The sequence below is a fragment of the Brachyhypopomus gauderio genome, unplaced genomic scaffold (assembly GCF_052324685.1).
Source record: "Brachyhypopomus gauderio isolate BG-103 unplaced genomic scaffold, BGAUD_0.2 sc90, whole genome shotgun sequence".
Classification (NCBI taxonomy): domain Eukaryota; kingdom Metazoa; phylum Chordata; class Actinopteri; order Gymnotiformes; family Hypopomidae; genus Brachyhypopomus; species Brachyhypopomus gauderio.
Genome location: NW_027506911.1, coordinates 73697 through 86224, shown reverse-complemented (window position 1 = coordinate 86224; position 12528 = coordinate 73697). Strand labels below are relative to the sequence as shown.

General features: G+C 43.7%; 14 non-coding genes across 14 annotated transcripts; all 14 read left to right on the top strand.

The window, feature by feature from the left end:
• The first annotated feature begins 332 nt into the window (after window positions 1–332).
• Window positions 333–405, top strand: trnaf-gaa (transfer RNA phenylalanine (anticodon GAA)). The gene has a single exon. It is a non-coding gene; the product is annotated as a tRNA-Phe (tRNA).
• Window positions 406–1221: 816 nt separating this feature from the next.
• On the top strand, window positions 1222–1294 carry trnaf-gaa (transfer RNA phenylalanine (anticodon GAA)). Its single transcript has one exon. It is a non-coding gene; the product is annotated as a tRNA-Phe (tRNA).
• Window positions 1295–2110: 816 nt separating this feature from the next.
• On the top strand, window positions 2111–2183 carry trnaf-gaa (transfer RNA phenylalanine (anticodon GAA)). The gene has a single exon. It is a non-coding gene; the product is annotated as a tRNA-Phe (tRNA).
• Window positions 2184–2999: 816 nt separating this feature from the next.
• trnaf-gaa (transfer RNA phenylalanine (anticodon GAA)) lies at window positions 3000–3072 on the top strand. The gene has a single exon. It is a non-coding gene; the product is annotated as a tRNA-Phe (tRNA).
• Window positions 3073–3888: 816 nt separating this feature from the next.
• On the top strand, window positions 3889–3961 carry trnaf-gaa (transfer RNA phenylalanine (anticodon GAA)). The gene has a single exon. It is a non-coding gene; the product is annotated as a tRNA-Phe (tRNA).
• An 816-nt stretch (window positions 3962–4777) lies between these two features.
• trnaf-gaa (transfer RNA phenylalanine (anticodon GAA)) lies at window positions 4778–4850 on the top strand. Its single transcript has one exon. It is a non-coding gene; the product is annotated as a tRNA-Phe (tRNA).
• Window positions 4851–5666: 816 nt separating this feature from the next.
• trnaf-gaa (transfer RNA phenylalanine (anticodon GAA)) lies at window positions 5667–5739 on the top strand. Its single transcript has one exon. It is a non-coding gene; the product is annotated as a tRNA-Phe (tRNA).
• An 816-nt stretch (window positions 5740–6555) lies between these two features.
• Window positions 6556–6628, top strand: trnaf-gaa (transfer RNA phenylalanine (anticodon GAA)). The gene has a single exon. It is a non-coding gene; the product is annotated as a tRNA-Phe (tRNA).
• Window positions 6629–7444: 816 nt separating this feature from the next.
• On the top strand, window positions 7445–7517 carry trnaf-gaa (transfer RNA phenylalanine (anticodon GAA)). Its single transcript has one exon. It is a non-coding gene; the product is annotated as a tRNA-Phe (tRNA).
• An 816-nt stretch (window positions 7518–8333) lies between these two features.
• Window positions 8334–8406, top strand: trnaf-gaa (transfer RNA phenylalanine (anticodon GAA)). The gene has a single exon. It is a non-coding gene; the product is annotated as a tRNA-Phe (tRNA).
• An 816-nt stretch (window positions 8407–9222) lies between these two features.
• Window positions 9223–9295, top strand: trnaf-gaa (transfer RNA phenylalanine (anticodon GAA)). Its single transcript has one exon. It is a non-coding gene; the product is annotated as a tRNA-Phe (tRNA).
• Window positions 9296–10111: 816 nt separating this feature from the next.
• trnaf-gaa (transfer RNA phenylalanine (anticodon GAA)) lies at window positions 10112–10184 on the top strand. Its single transcript has one exon. It is a non-coding gene; the product is annotated as a tRNA-Phe (tRNA).
• Window positions 10185–11000: 816 nt separating this feature from the next.
• On the top strand, window positions 11001–11073 carry trnaf-gaa (transfer RNA phenylalanine (anticodon GAA)). Its single transcript has one exon. It is a non-coding gene; the product is annotated as a tRNA-Phe (tRNA).
• An 816-nt stretch (window positions 11074–11889) lies between these two features.
• Window positions 11890–11962, top strand: trnaf-gaa (transfer RNA phenylalanine (anticodon GAA)). Its single transcript has one exon. It is a non-coding gene; the product is annotated as a tRNA-Phe (tRNA).
• Window positions 11963–12528: the final 566 nt, after the last annotated feature.

Genomic DNA, 12528 nt, shown 5'->3' with positions numbered 1-12528 from the left:
CGACCCCACTACCTCTCGCATGCAAAGCGAGCGCTCTACCACTTGAGCTAATCCCCCTCTCAAGAGTTTATAGTTTTGATTGGAGTTTTAAGGAAAGCTTACGGATCAGCTCAGCCCGACTAGGAAATAATACCGAATCCAGCATTGACCCACAAGGTTTTCTCATGTTGGCATCATGATAAACATTGCCAAATTAGGTCTTGCCGTACCTGTCCGTGAATTTCACTGTGCCGAAACCGTTACGCTGTGAAAGCATGTTGCAAGAACCTAAGGAAAGGTAACAGTCGTTGATAAAGTTTCGTTTGCATCTCGACGTGGTTTATCTGCAGCTTGCCGAAATAGCTCAGTTGGGAGAGCGTTAGACTGAAGATCTAAAGGTCCCTGGTTCGATCCCGGGTTTTGGCATGAATTCGACCTAGCTAGGTGGAAAGCCTCAGCTTTTGAATGACCTGTGCATTCTGTTGAAAAATTATAAACAGACATAAACTGTTTGATGTTTTGTTGTGAGATTTCACAGTGGGATTGTCAGAACTCGAGACTCTAGATGTTCAATTCATCTGCTGATAAAGCATTTGGAGAAGGAAATGTGTAGGTGTCAACTTGCATGTACGCGTTGTCCAAAAGCATAGGTGTACCACTTCACGACATGCTTAAGTTTTGACTGAATTGGACTTTCCTCTGCTTCCTTCGGCTTATGGACAGCCTTTGTCCAAAAGTAAAAAGAGATGTGGCAAAGATGTCAACTGTTTGCTGGAGGAATCCAAAGTGACCATGTTCTAAGAGACCTTTGAAGGTCATGAAATTATTCCCTTAAGACTAGAGCTGGCTGCTTCATGCTTATCGTAAGCAAGCAAGGAGTCAGTAAGAGAGCTTTGGAGAATGTGGGCATCGACCCCACTACCTCTCGCATGCAAAGCGAGCGCTCTACCACTTGAGCTAATCCCCCTCTCAAGAGTTTATAGTTTTGATTGGAGTTTTAAGGAAAGCTTACGGATCAGCTCAGCCCGACTAGGAAATAATACCGAATCCAGCATTGACCCACAAGGTTTTCTCATGTTGGCATCATGATAAACATTGCCAAATTAGGTCTTGCCGTACCTGTCCGTGAATTTCACTGTGCCGAAACCGTTACGCTGTGAAAGCATGTTGCAAGAACCTAAGGAAAGGTAACAGTCGTTGATAAAGTTTCGTTTGCATCTCGACGTGGTTTATCTGCAGCTTGCCGAAATAGCTCAGTTGGGAGAGCGTTAGACTGAAGATCTAAAGGTCCCTGGTTCGATCCCGGGTTTCGGCATGAATTCGACCTAGCTAGGTGGAAAGCCTCAGCTTTTGAATGACCTGTGCATTCTGTTGAAAAATTATAAACAGACATAAACTGTTTGATGTTTTGTTGTGAGATTTCACAGTGGGATTGTCAGAACTCGAGACTCTAGATGTTCAATTCATCTGCTGATAAAGCATTTGGAGAAGGAAATGTGTAGGTGTCAACTTGCATGTACGCGTTGTCCAAAAGCATAGGTGTACCACTTCACGACATGCTTAAGTTTTGACTGAATTGGACTTTCCTCTGCTTCCTTCGGCTTATGGACAGCCTTTGTCCAAAAGTAAAAAGAGATGTGGCAAAGATGTCAACTGTTTGCTGGAGGAATCCAAAGTGACCATGTTCTAAGAGACCTTTGAAGGTCATGAAATTATTCCCTTAAGACTAGAGCTGGCTGCTTCATGCTTATCGTAAGCAAGCAAGGAGTCAGTAAGAGAGCTTTGGAGAATGTGGGCATCGACCCCACTACCTCTCGCATGCAAAGCGAGCGCTCTACCACTTGAGCTAATCCCCCTCTCAAGAGTTTATAGTTTTGATTGGAGTTTTAAGGAAAGCTTACGGATCAGCTCAGCCCGACTAGGAAATAATACCGAATCCAGCATTGACCCACAAGGTTTTCTCATGTTGGCATCATGATAAACATTGCCAAATTAGGTCTTGCCGTACCTGTCCGTGAATTTCACTGTGCCGAAACCGTTACGCTGTGAAAGCATGTTGCAAGAACCTAAGGAAAGGTAACAGTCGTTGATAAAGTTTCGTTTGCATCTCGACGTGGTTTATCTGCAGCTTGCCGAAATAGCTCAGTTGGGAGAGCGTTAGACTGAAGATCTAAAGGTCCCTGGTTCGATCCCGGGTTTCGGCATGAATTCGACCTAGCTAGGTGGAAAGCCTCAGCTTTTGAATGACCTGTGCATTCTGTTGAAAAATTATAAACAGACATAAACTGTTTGATGTTTTGTTGTGAGATTTCACAGTGGGATTGTCAGAACTCGAGACTCTAGATGTTCAATTCATCTGCTGATAAAGCATTTGGAGAAGGAAATGTGTAGGTGTCAACTTGCATGTACGCGTTGTCCAAAAGCATAGGTGTACCACTTCACGACATGCTTAAGTTTTGACTGAATTGGACTTTCCTCTGCTTCCTTCGGCTTATGGACAGCCTTTGTCCAAAAGTAAAAAGAGATGTGGCAAAGATGTCAACTGTTTGCTGGAGGAATCCAAAGTGACCATGTTCTAAGAGACCTTTGAAGGTCATGAAATTATTCCCTTAAGACTAGAGCTGGCTGCTTCATGCTTATCGTAAGCAAGCAAGGAGTCAGTAAGAGAGCTTTGGAGAATGTGGGCATCTATCCCACTACCTCTCGCATGCAAAGCGAGCGCTCTACCACTTGAGCTAATCCCCCTCTCAAGAGTTTATTCTTTTGATTGGAGTTTTAAGGAAAGCTTACGGATCAGCTCAGCCCGACTAGGTAATAATACCGAATCCAGCATTGACCCACAAGGTTTTCTCATGTTGGCATCATGATAAACATTGCCAAATTAGGTCTTGCTGTACCTGTCCGTGAATTTCACTGTGCCGAAACCGTTACGCTGTGAAAGCATGTTGCAAGAACCTAAGGAAAGGTAACAGTCGTTGATAAAGTTTCGTTTGCATCTCGACGTGGTTTATCTGCAGCTTGCCGAAATAGCTCAGTTGGGAGAGCGTTAGACTGAAGATCTAAAGGTCCCTGGTTCGATCCCGGGTTTCGGCATGAATTCGACCTAGCTAGGTGGAAAGCCTCAGCTTTTGAATGACCTGTGCATTCTGTTGAAAAATTATAAACAGACATAAACTGTTTGATGTTTTGTTGTGAGATTTCACAGTGGGATTGTCAGAACTCGAGACTCTAGATGTTCAATTCATCTGCTGATAAAGCATTTGGAGAAGGAAATGTGTAGGTGTCAACTTGCATGTACGCGTTGTCCAAAAGCATAGGTGTACCACTTCACGACATGCTTAAGTTTTGACTGAATTGGACTTTCCTCTGCTTCCTTCGGCTTATGGACAGCCTTTGTCCAAAAGTAAAAAGAGATGTGGCAAAGATGTCAACTGTTTGCTGGAGGAATCCAAAGTGACCATGTTCTAAGAGACCTTTGAAGGTCATGAAATTATTCCCTTAAGACTAGAGCTGGCTGCTTCATGCTTATCGTAAGCAAGCAAGGAGTCAGTAAGAGAGCTTTGGAGAATGTGGGCATCTATCCCACTACCTCTCGCATGCAAAGCGAGCGCTCTACCACTTGAGCTAATCCCCCTCTCAAGAGTTTATTCTTTTGATTGGAGTTTTAAGGAAAGCTTACGGATCAGCTCAGCCCGACTAGGTAATAATACCGAATCCAGCATTGACCCACAAGGTTTTCTCATGTTGGCATCATGATAAACATTGCCAAATTAGGTCTTGCTGTACCTGTCCGTGAATTTCACTGTGCCGAAACCGTTACGCTGTGAAAGCATGTTGCAAGAACCTAAGGAAAGGTAACAGTCGTTGATAAAGTTTCGTTTGCATCTCGACGTGGTTTATCTGCAGCTTGCCGAAATAGCTCAGTTGGGAGAGCGTTAGACTGAAGATCTAAAGCTCCCTGGTTCGATCCCGGGTTTCTGCATGAACTCGACCTAGCTAGGCGGAAAGCCTCAGCTTTTGAATGACCTGTGCATTCTGTTGAAAAATTATAAACAGACATAAACTGTTTGATGTTTTGTTGTGAGATTTCACAGTGGGATTGTCAGAACTCAAGACTCTAGATGTTCAATTCATCTGCTGATAAAGCATTTGGAGAAGGAAATGTGTAGGTGTCAACTTGCATGTACGCGTTGTCCAAAAGCATAGGTGTACCACTTCACGACATGCTTAAGTTTTGACTGAATTGGACTTTCCTCTGCTTCTTTCGGCTTATGGACAGTCTTTGTCCAAAAGTAAAAAGAGATGTGGCAAAGATGTCAACTGTTTGCTGGAGGAATCCAAAGTGACCATGTTCTAAGAGACCTTTGAAGGTCATGAAATTATTCCCTTAAGACTAGAGCTGGCTGCTTCATGCTTATCGTAAGCAAGCAAGGAGTCAGTAAGAGAGCTTTGGAGAATGTGGGCATCGACCCCACTACCTCTCGCATGCAAAGCGAGCGCTCTACCACTTGAGCTAATCCCCCTCTCAAGAGTTTATAGTTTTGATTGGAGTTTTAAGGAAAGCTTACGGATCAGCTCAGCCCGACTAGGAAATAATACCGAATCCAGCATTGACCCACAAGGTTTTCTCATGTTGGCATCATGATAAACATTGCCAAATTAGGTCTTGCCGTACCTGTCCGTGAATTTCACTGTGCCGAAACCGTTACGCTGTGAAAGCATGTTGCAAGAACCTAAGGAAAGGTAACAGTCGTTGATAAAGTTTCGTTTGCATCTCGACGTGGTTTATCTGCAGCTTGCCGAAATAGCTCAGTTGGGAGAGCGTTAGACTGAAGATCTAAAGGTCCCTGGTTCGATCCCGGGTTTCGGCATGAATTCGACCTAGCTAGGTGGAAAGCCTCAGCTTTTGAATGACCTGTGCATTCTGTTGAAAAATTATAAACAGACATAAACTGTTTGATGTTTTGTTGTGAGATTTCACAGTGGGATTGTCAGAACTCGAGACTCTAGATGTTCAATTCATCTGCTGATAAAGCATTTGGAGAAGGAAATGTGTAGGTGTCAACTTGCATGTACGCGTTGTCCAAAAGCATAGGTGTACCACTTCACGACATGCTTAAGTTTTGACTGAATTGGACTTTCCTCTGCTTCCTTCGGCTTATGGACAGCCTTTGTCCAAAAGTAAAAAGAGATGTGGCAAAGATGTCAACTGTTTGCTGGAGGAATCCAAAGTGACCATGTTCTAAGAGACCTTTGAAGGTCATGAAATTATTCCCTTAAGACTAGAGCTGGCTGCTTCATGCTTATCGTAAGCAAGCAAGGAGTCAGTAAGGGAGCTTTGGAGAATGTGGGCATCGACCCCACTACCTCTCGCATGCAAAGCGAGCGCTCTACCACTTGAGCTAATCCCCCTCTCAAGAGTTTATAGTTTTGATTGGAGTTTTAAGGAAAGCTTACGGATCAGCTCAGCCCGACTAGGAAATAATACCGAATCCAGCATTGACCCACAAGGTTTTCTCATGTTGGCATCATGATAAACATTGCCAAATTAGGTCTTGCTGTACCTGTCCGTGAATTTCACTGTGCCGAAACCGTTACGCTGTGAAAGCATGTTGCAAGAACCTAAGGAAAGGTAACAGTCGTTGATAAAGTTTCGTTTGCATCTCGACGTGGTTTATCTGCAGCTTGCCGAAATAGCTCAGTTGGGAGAGCGTTAGACTGAAGATCTAAAGGTCCCTGGTTCGATCCCGGGTTTCGGCATGAATTCGACCTAGCTAGGTGGAAAGCCTCAGCTTTTGAATGACCTGTGCATTCTGTTGAAAAATTATAAACAGACATAAACTGTTTGATGTTTTGTTGTGAGATTTCACAGTGGGATTGTCAGAACTCGAGACTCTAGATGTTCAATTCATCTGCTGATAAAGCATTTGGAGAAGGAAATGTGTAGGTGTCAACTTGCATGTACGCGTTGTCCAAAAGCATAGGTGTACCACTTCACGACATGCTTAAGTTTTGACTGAATTGGACTTTCCTCTGCTTCCTTCGGCTTATGGACAGCCTTTGTCCAAAAGTAAAAAGAGATGTGGCAAAGATGTCAACTGTTTGCTGGAGGAATCCAAAGTGACCATGTTCTAAGAGACCTTTGAAGGTCATGAAATTACTCCCTTAAGACTAGAGCTGGCTGCTTCATGCTTATCGTAAGCAAGCAAGGAGTCAGTAAGAGAGCTTTGGAGAATGTGGGCATCGACCCCACTACCTCTCGCATGCAAAGCGAGCGCTCTACCACTTGAGCTAATCCCCCTCTCAAGAGTTTATAGTTTTGATTGGAGTTTTAAGGAAAGCTTACGGATCAGCTCAGCCCGACTAGGAAATAATACCGAATCCAGCATTGACCCACAAGGTTTTCTCATGTTGGCATCATGATAAACATTGCCAAATTAGGTCTTGCCGTACCTGTCCGTGAATTTCACTGTGCCGAAACCGTTACGCTGTGAAAGCATGTTGCAAGAACCTAAGGAAAGGTAACAGTCGTTGATAAAGTTTCGTTTGCATCTCGACGTGGTTTATCTGCAGCTTGCCGAAATAGCTCAGTTGGGAGAGCGTTAGACTGAAGATCTAAAGGTCCCTGGTTCGATCCCGGGTTTTGGCATGAATTCGACCTAGCTAGGTGGAAAGCCTCAGCTTTTGAATGACCTGTGCATTCTGTTGAAAAATTATAAACAGACATAAACTGTTTGATGTTTTGTTGTGAGATTTCACAGTGGGATTGTCAGAACTCGAGACTCTAGATGTTCAATTCATCTGCTGATAAAGCATTTGGAGAAGGAAATGTGTAGGTGTCAACTTGCATGTACGCGTTGTCCAAAAGCATAGGTGTACCACTTCACGACATGCTTAAGTTTTGACTGAATTGGACTTTCCTCTGCTTCCTTCGGCTTATGGACAGCCTTTGTCCAAAAGTAAAAAGAGATGTGGCAAAGATGTCAACTGTTTGCTGGAGGAATCCAAAGTGACCATGTTCTAAGAGACCTTTGAAGGTCATGAAATTATTCCCTTAAGACTAGAGCTGGCTGCTTCATGCTTATCGTAAGCAAGCAAGGAGTCAGTAAGAGAGCTTTGGAGAATGTGGGCATCGACCCCACTACCTCTCGCATGCAAAGCGAGCGCTCTACCACTTGAGCTAATCCCCCTCTCAAGAGTTTATAGTTTTGATTGGAGTTTTAAGGAAAGCTTACGGATCAGCTCAGCCCGACTAGGAAATAATACCGAATCCAGCATTGACCCACAAGGTTTTCTCATGTTGGCATCATGATAAACATTGCCAAATTAGGTCTTGCCGTACCTGTCCGTGAATTTCACTGTGCCGAAACCGTTACGCTGTGAAAGCATGTTGCAAGAACCTAAGGAAAGGTAACAGTCGTTGATAAAGTTTCGTTTGCATCTCGACGTGGTTTATCTGCAGCTTGCCGAAATAGCTCAGTTGGGAGAGCGTTAGACTGAAGATCTAAAGGTCCCTGGTTCGATCCCGGGTTTCGGCATGAATTCGACCTAGCTAGGTGGAAAGCCTCAGCTTTTGAATGACCTGTGCATTCTGTTGAAAAATTATAAACAGACATAAACTGTTTGATGTTTTGTTGTGAGATTTCACAGTGGGATTGTCAGAACTCGAGACTCTAGATGTTCAATTCATCTGCTGATAAAGCATTTGGAGAAGGAAATGTGTAGGTGTCAACTTGCATGTACGCGTTGTCCAAAAGCATAGGTGTACCACTTCACGACATGCTTAAGTTTTGACTGAATTGGACTTTCCTCTGCTTCCTTCGGCTTATGGACAGCCTTTGTCCAAAAGTAAAAAGAGATGTGGCAAAGATGTCAACTGTTTGCTGGAGGAATCCAAAGTGACCATGTTCTAAGAGACCTTTGAAGGTCATGAAATTATTCCCTTAAGACTAGAGCTGGCTGCTTCATGCTTATCGTAAGCAAGCAAGGAGTCAGTAAGAGAGCTTTGGAGAATGTGGGCATCTATCCCACTACCTCTCGCATGCAAAGCGAGCGCTCTACCACTTGAGCTAATCCCCCTCTCAAGAGTTTATTCTTTTGATTGGAGTTTTAAGGAAAGCTTACGGATCAGCTCAGCCCGACTAGGTAATAATACCGAATCCAGCATTGACCCACAAGGTTTTCTCATGTTGGCATCATGATAAACATTGCCAAATTAGGTCTTGCTGTACCTGTCCGTGAATTTCACTGTGCCGAAACCGTTACGCTGTGAAAGCATGTTGCAAGAACCTAAGGAAAGGTAACAGTCGTTGATAAAGTTTCGTTTGCATCTCGACGTGGTTTGTCTGCAGCTTGCCGAAATAGCTCAGTTGGGAGAGCGTTAGACTGAAGATCTAAAGGTCCCTGGTTCGATCCCGGGTTTCGGCATGAATTCGACCTAGCTAGGTGGAAAGCCTCAGCTTTTGAATGACCTGTGCATTCTGTTGAAAAATTATAAACAGACATAAACTGTTTGATGTTTTGTTGTGAGATTTCACAGTGGGATTGTCAGAACTCGAGACTCTAGATGTTCAATTCATCTGCTGATAAAGCATTTGGAGAAGGAAATGTGTAGGTGTCAACTTGCATGTACGCGTTGTCCAAAAGCATAGGTGTACCACTTCACGACATGCTTAAGTTTTGACTGAATTGGACTTTCCTCTGCTTCCTTCGGCTTATGGACAGCCTTTGTCCAAAAGTAAAAAGAGATGTGGCAAAGATGTCAACTGTTTGCTGGAGGAATCCAAAGTGACCATGTTCTAAGAGACCTTTGAAGGTCATGAAATTATTCCCTTAAGACTAGAGCTGGCTGCTTCATGCTTATCGTAAGCAAGCAAGGAGTCAGTAAGAGAGCTTTGGAGAATGTGGGCATCTATCCCACTACCTCTCGCATGCAAAGCGAGCGCTCTACCACTTGAGCTAATCCCCCTCTCAAGAGTTTATTCTTTTGATTGGAGTTTTAAGGAAAGCTTACGGATCAGCTCAGCCCGACTAGGTAATAATACCGAATCCAGCATTGACCCACAAGGTTTTCTCATGTTGGCATCATGATAAACATTGCCAAATTAGGTCTTGCTGTACCTGTCCGTGAATTTCACTGTGCCGAAACCGTTACGCTGTGAAAGCATGTTGCAAGAACCTAAGGAAAGGTAACAGTCGTTGATAAAGTTTCGTTTGCATCTCGACGTGGTTTATCTGCAGCTTGCCGAAATAGCTCAGTTGGGAGAGCGTTAGACTGAAGATCTAAAGCTCCCTGGTTCGATCCCGGGTTTCTGCATGAACTCGACCTAGCTAGGCGGAAAGCCTCAGCTTTTGAATGACCTGTGCATTCTGTTGAAAAATTATAAACAGACATAAACTGTTTGATGTTTTGTTGTGAGATTTCACAGTGGGATTGTCAGAACTCAAGACTCTAGATGTTCAATTCATCTGCTGATAAAGCATTTGGAGAAGGAAATGTGTAGGTGTCAACTTGCATGTACGCGTTGTCCAAAAGCATAGGTGTACCACTTCACGACATGCTTAAGTTTTGACTGAATTGGACTTTCCTCTGCTTCTTTCGGCTTATGGACAGTCTTTGTCCAAAAGTAAAAAGAGATGTGGCAAAGATGTCAACTGTTTGCTGGAGGAATCCAAAGTGACCATGTTCTAAGAGACCTTTGAAGGTCATGAAATTATTCCCTTAAGACTAGAGCTGGCTGCTTCATGCTTATCGTAAGCAAGCAAGGAGTCAGTAAGAGAGCTTTGGAGAATGTGGGCATCGACCCCACTACCTCTCGCATGCAAAGCGAGCGCTCTACCACTTGAGCTAATCCCCCTCTCAAGAGTTTATAGTTTTGATTGGAGTTTTAAGGAAAGCTTACGGATCAGCTCAGCCCGACTAGGAAATAATACCGAATCCAGCATTGACCCACAAGGTTTTCTCATGTTGGCATCATGATAAACATTGCCAAATTAGGTCTTGCCGTACCTGTCCGTGAATTTCACTGTGCCGAAACCGTTACGCTGTGAAAGCATGTTGCAAGAACCTAAGGAAAGGTAACAGTCGTTGATAAAGTTTCGTTTGCATCTCGACGTGGTTTATCTGCAGCTTGCCGAAATAGCTCAGTTGGGAGAGCGTTAGACTGAAGCTCTAAAGGTCCCTGGTTCGATCCCGGGTTTCGGCATGAATTCGACCTAGCTAGGTGGAAAGCCTCAGCTTTTGAATGACCTGTGCATTCTGTTGAAAAATTATAAACAGACATAAACTGTTTGATGTTTTGTTGTGAGATTTCACAGTGGGATTGTCAGAACTCGAGACTCTAGATGTTCAATTCATCTGCTGATAAAGCATTTGGAGAAGGAAATGTGTAGGTGTCAACTTGCATGTACGCGTTGTCCAAAAGCATAGGTGTACCACTTCACGACATGCTTAAGTTTTGACTGAATTGGACTTTCCTCTGCTTCCTTCGGCTTATGGACAGCCTTTGTCCAAAAGTAAAAAGAGATGTGGCAAAGATGTCAACTGTTTGCTGGAGGAATCCAAAGTGACCATGTTCTAAGAGACCTTTGAAGGTCATGAAATTATTCCCTTAAGACTAGAGCTGGCTGCTTCATGCTTATCGTAAGCAAGCAAGGAGTCAGTAAGAGAGCTTTGGAGAATGTGTGCATCTATCCCACTACCTCTCGCATGCAAAGCGAGCGCTCTACCACTTGAGCTAATCCCCCTCTCAAGAGTTTATTCTTTTGATTGGAGTTTTAAGGAAAGCTTACGGATCAGCTCAGCCCGACTAGGAAATAATACCGAATCCAGCATTGACCCACAAGGTTTTCTCATGTTGGCATCATGATAAACATTGCCAAATTAGGTCTTGCTGTACCTGTCCGTGAATTTCACTGTGCCGAAACCGTTACGCTGTGAAAGCATGTTGCAAGAACCTAAGGAAAGGTAACAGTCGTTGATAAAGTTTCGTTTGCATCTCGACGTGGTTTATCTGAAGCTTGCCGAAATAGCTCAGTTGGGAGAGCGTTAGACTGAAGATATAAAGGTCCCTGGTTCGATCCCGGGTTTCGGCATGAACTCGACCTAGCTAGGCGGAAAGCCTCAGCTTTTGAATGACCTGTGCATTCTGTTGAAAAATTATAAACAGACATAAACTGTTTGATGTTTTGTTGTGAGATTTCACAGTGGGATTGTCAGAACTCGAGACTCTAGATGTTCAATTCATCTGCTGATAAAGCATTTGGAGAAGGAAATGTGTAGGTGTCAACTTGCATGTACGCGTTGTCCAAAAGCATAGGTGTACCACTTCACGACATGCTTAAGTTTTGACTGAATTGGACTTTCCTCTGCTTCCTTCGGCTTATGGACAGCCTTTGTCCAAAAGTAAAAAGAGATGTGGCAAAGATGTCAACTGTTTGCTGGAGGAATCCAAAGTGACCATGTTCTAAGAGACCTTTGAAGGACATGAAATTATTCCCTTAAGACTAGAGCTGGCTGCTTCATGCTTATCGTAAGCAAGCAAGGAGTCAGTAAGAGAGCTTTGGAGAATGTGGGCATCTATCCCACTACCTCTCGCATGCAAAGCGAGCGCTCTACCACTTGAGCTAATCCCCCTCTCAAGAGTTTATTCTTTTGATTGGAGTTTTAAGGAAAGCTTACGGATCAGCTCAGCCCGACTAGGAAATAATACCGAATCCAGCATTGACCCACAAGGTTTTCTCATGTTGGCATCATGATAAACATTGCCAAATTAGGTCTTGCTGTACCTGTCCGTGAATTTCACTGTGCCGAAACCGTTACGCTGTGAAAGCATGTTGCAAGAACCTAAGGAAAGGTAACAGTCGTTGATAAAGTTTCGTTTGCATCTCGACGTGGTTTATCTGCAGCTTGCCGAAATAGCTCAGTTGGGAGAGCGTTAGACTGAAGATCTAAAGCTCCCTGGTTCGATCCCGGGTTTCAGCATGAACTCGACCTAGCTAGGCGGAAAGCCTCAGCTTTTGAATGACCTGTGCATTCTGTTGAAAAATTATAAACAGACATAAACTGTTTGATGTTTTGTTGTGAGATTTCACAGTGGGATTGTCAGAACTCAAGACTCTAGATGTTCAATTCATCTGCTGATAAAGCATTTGGAGAAGGAAATGTGTAGGTGTCAACTTGCATGTACGCGTTGTCCAAAAGCATAGGTGTACCACTTCACGACATGCTTAAGTTTTGACTGAATTGGACTTTCCTCTGCTTCTTTCGGCTTATGGACAGTCTTTGTCCAAAAGTAAAAAGAGATGTGGCAAAGATGTCAACTGTTTGCTGGAGGAATCCAAAGTGACCATGTTCTAAGAGACCTTTGAAGGTCATGAAATGATTCCCTTAAGACTAGAGCTGGCTGCTTCATGCTTATCGTAAGCAAGCAAGGAGTCAGTAAGAGAGCTTTGGAGAATGTGGGCATCGACCCCACTACCTCTCGCATGCAAAGCGAGCGCTCTACCACTTGAGCTAATCCCCCTCTCAAGAGTTTATAGTTTTGATTG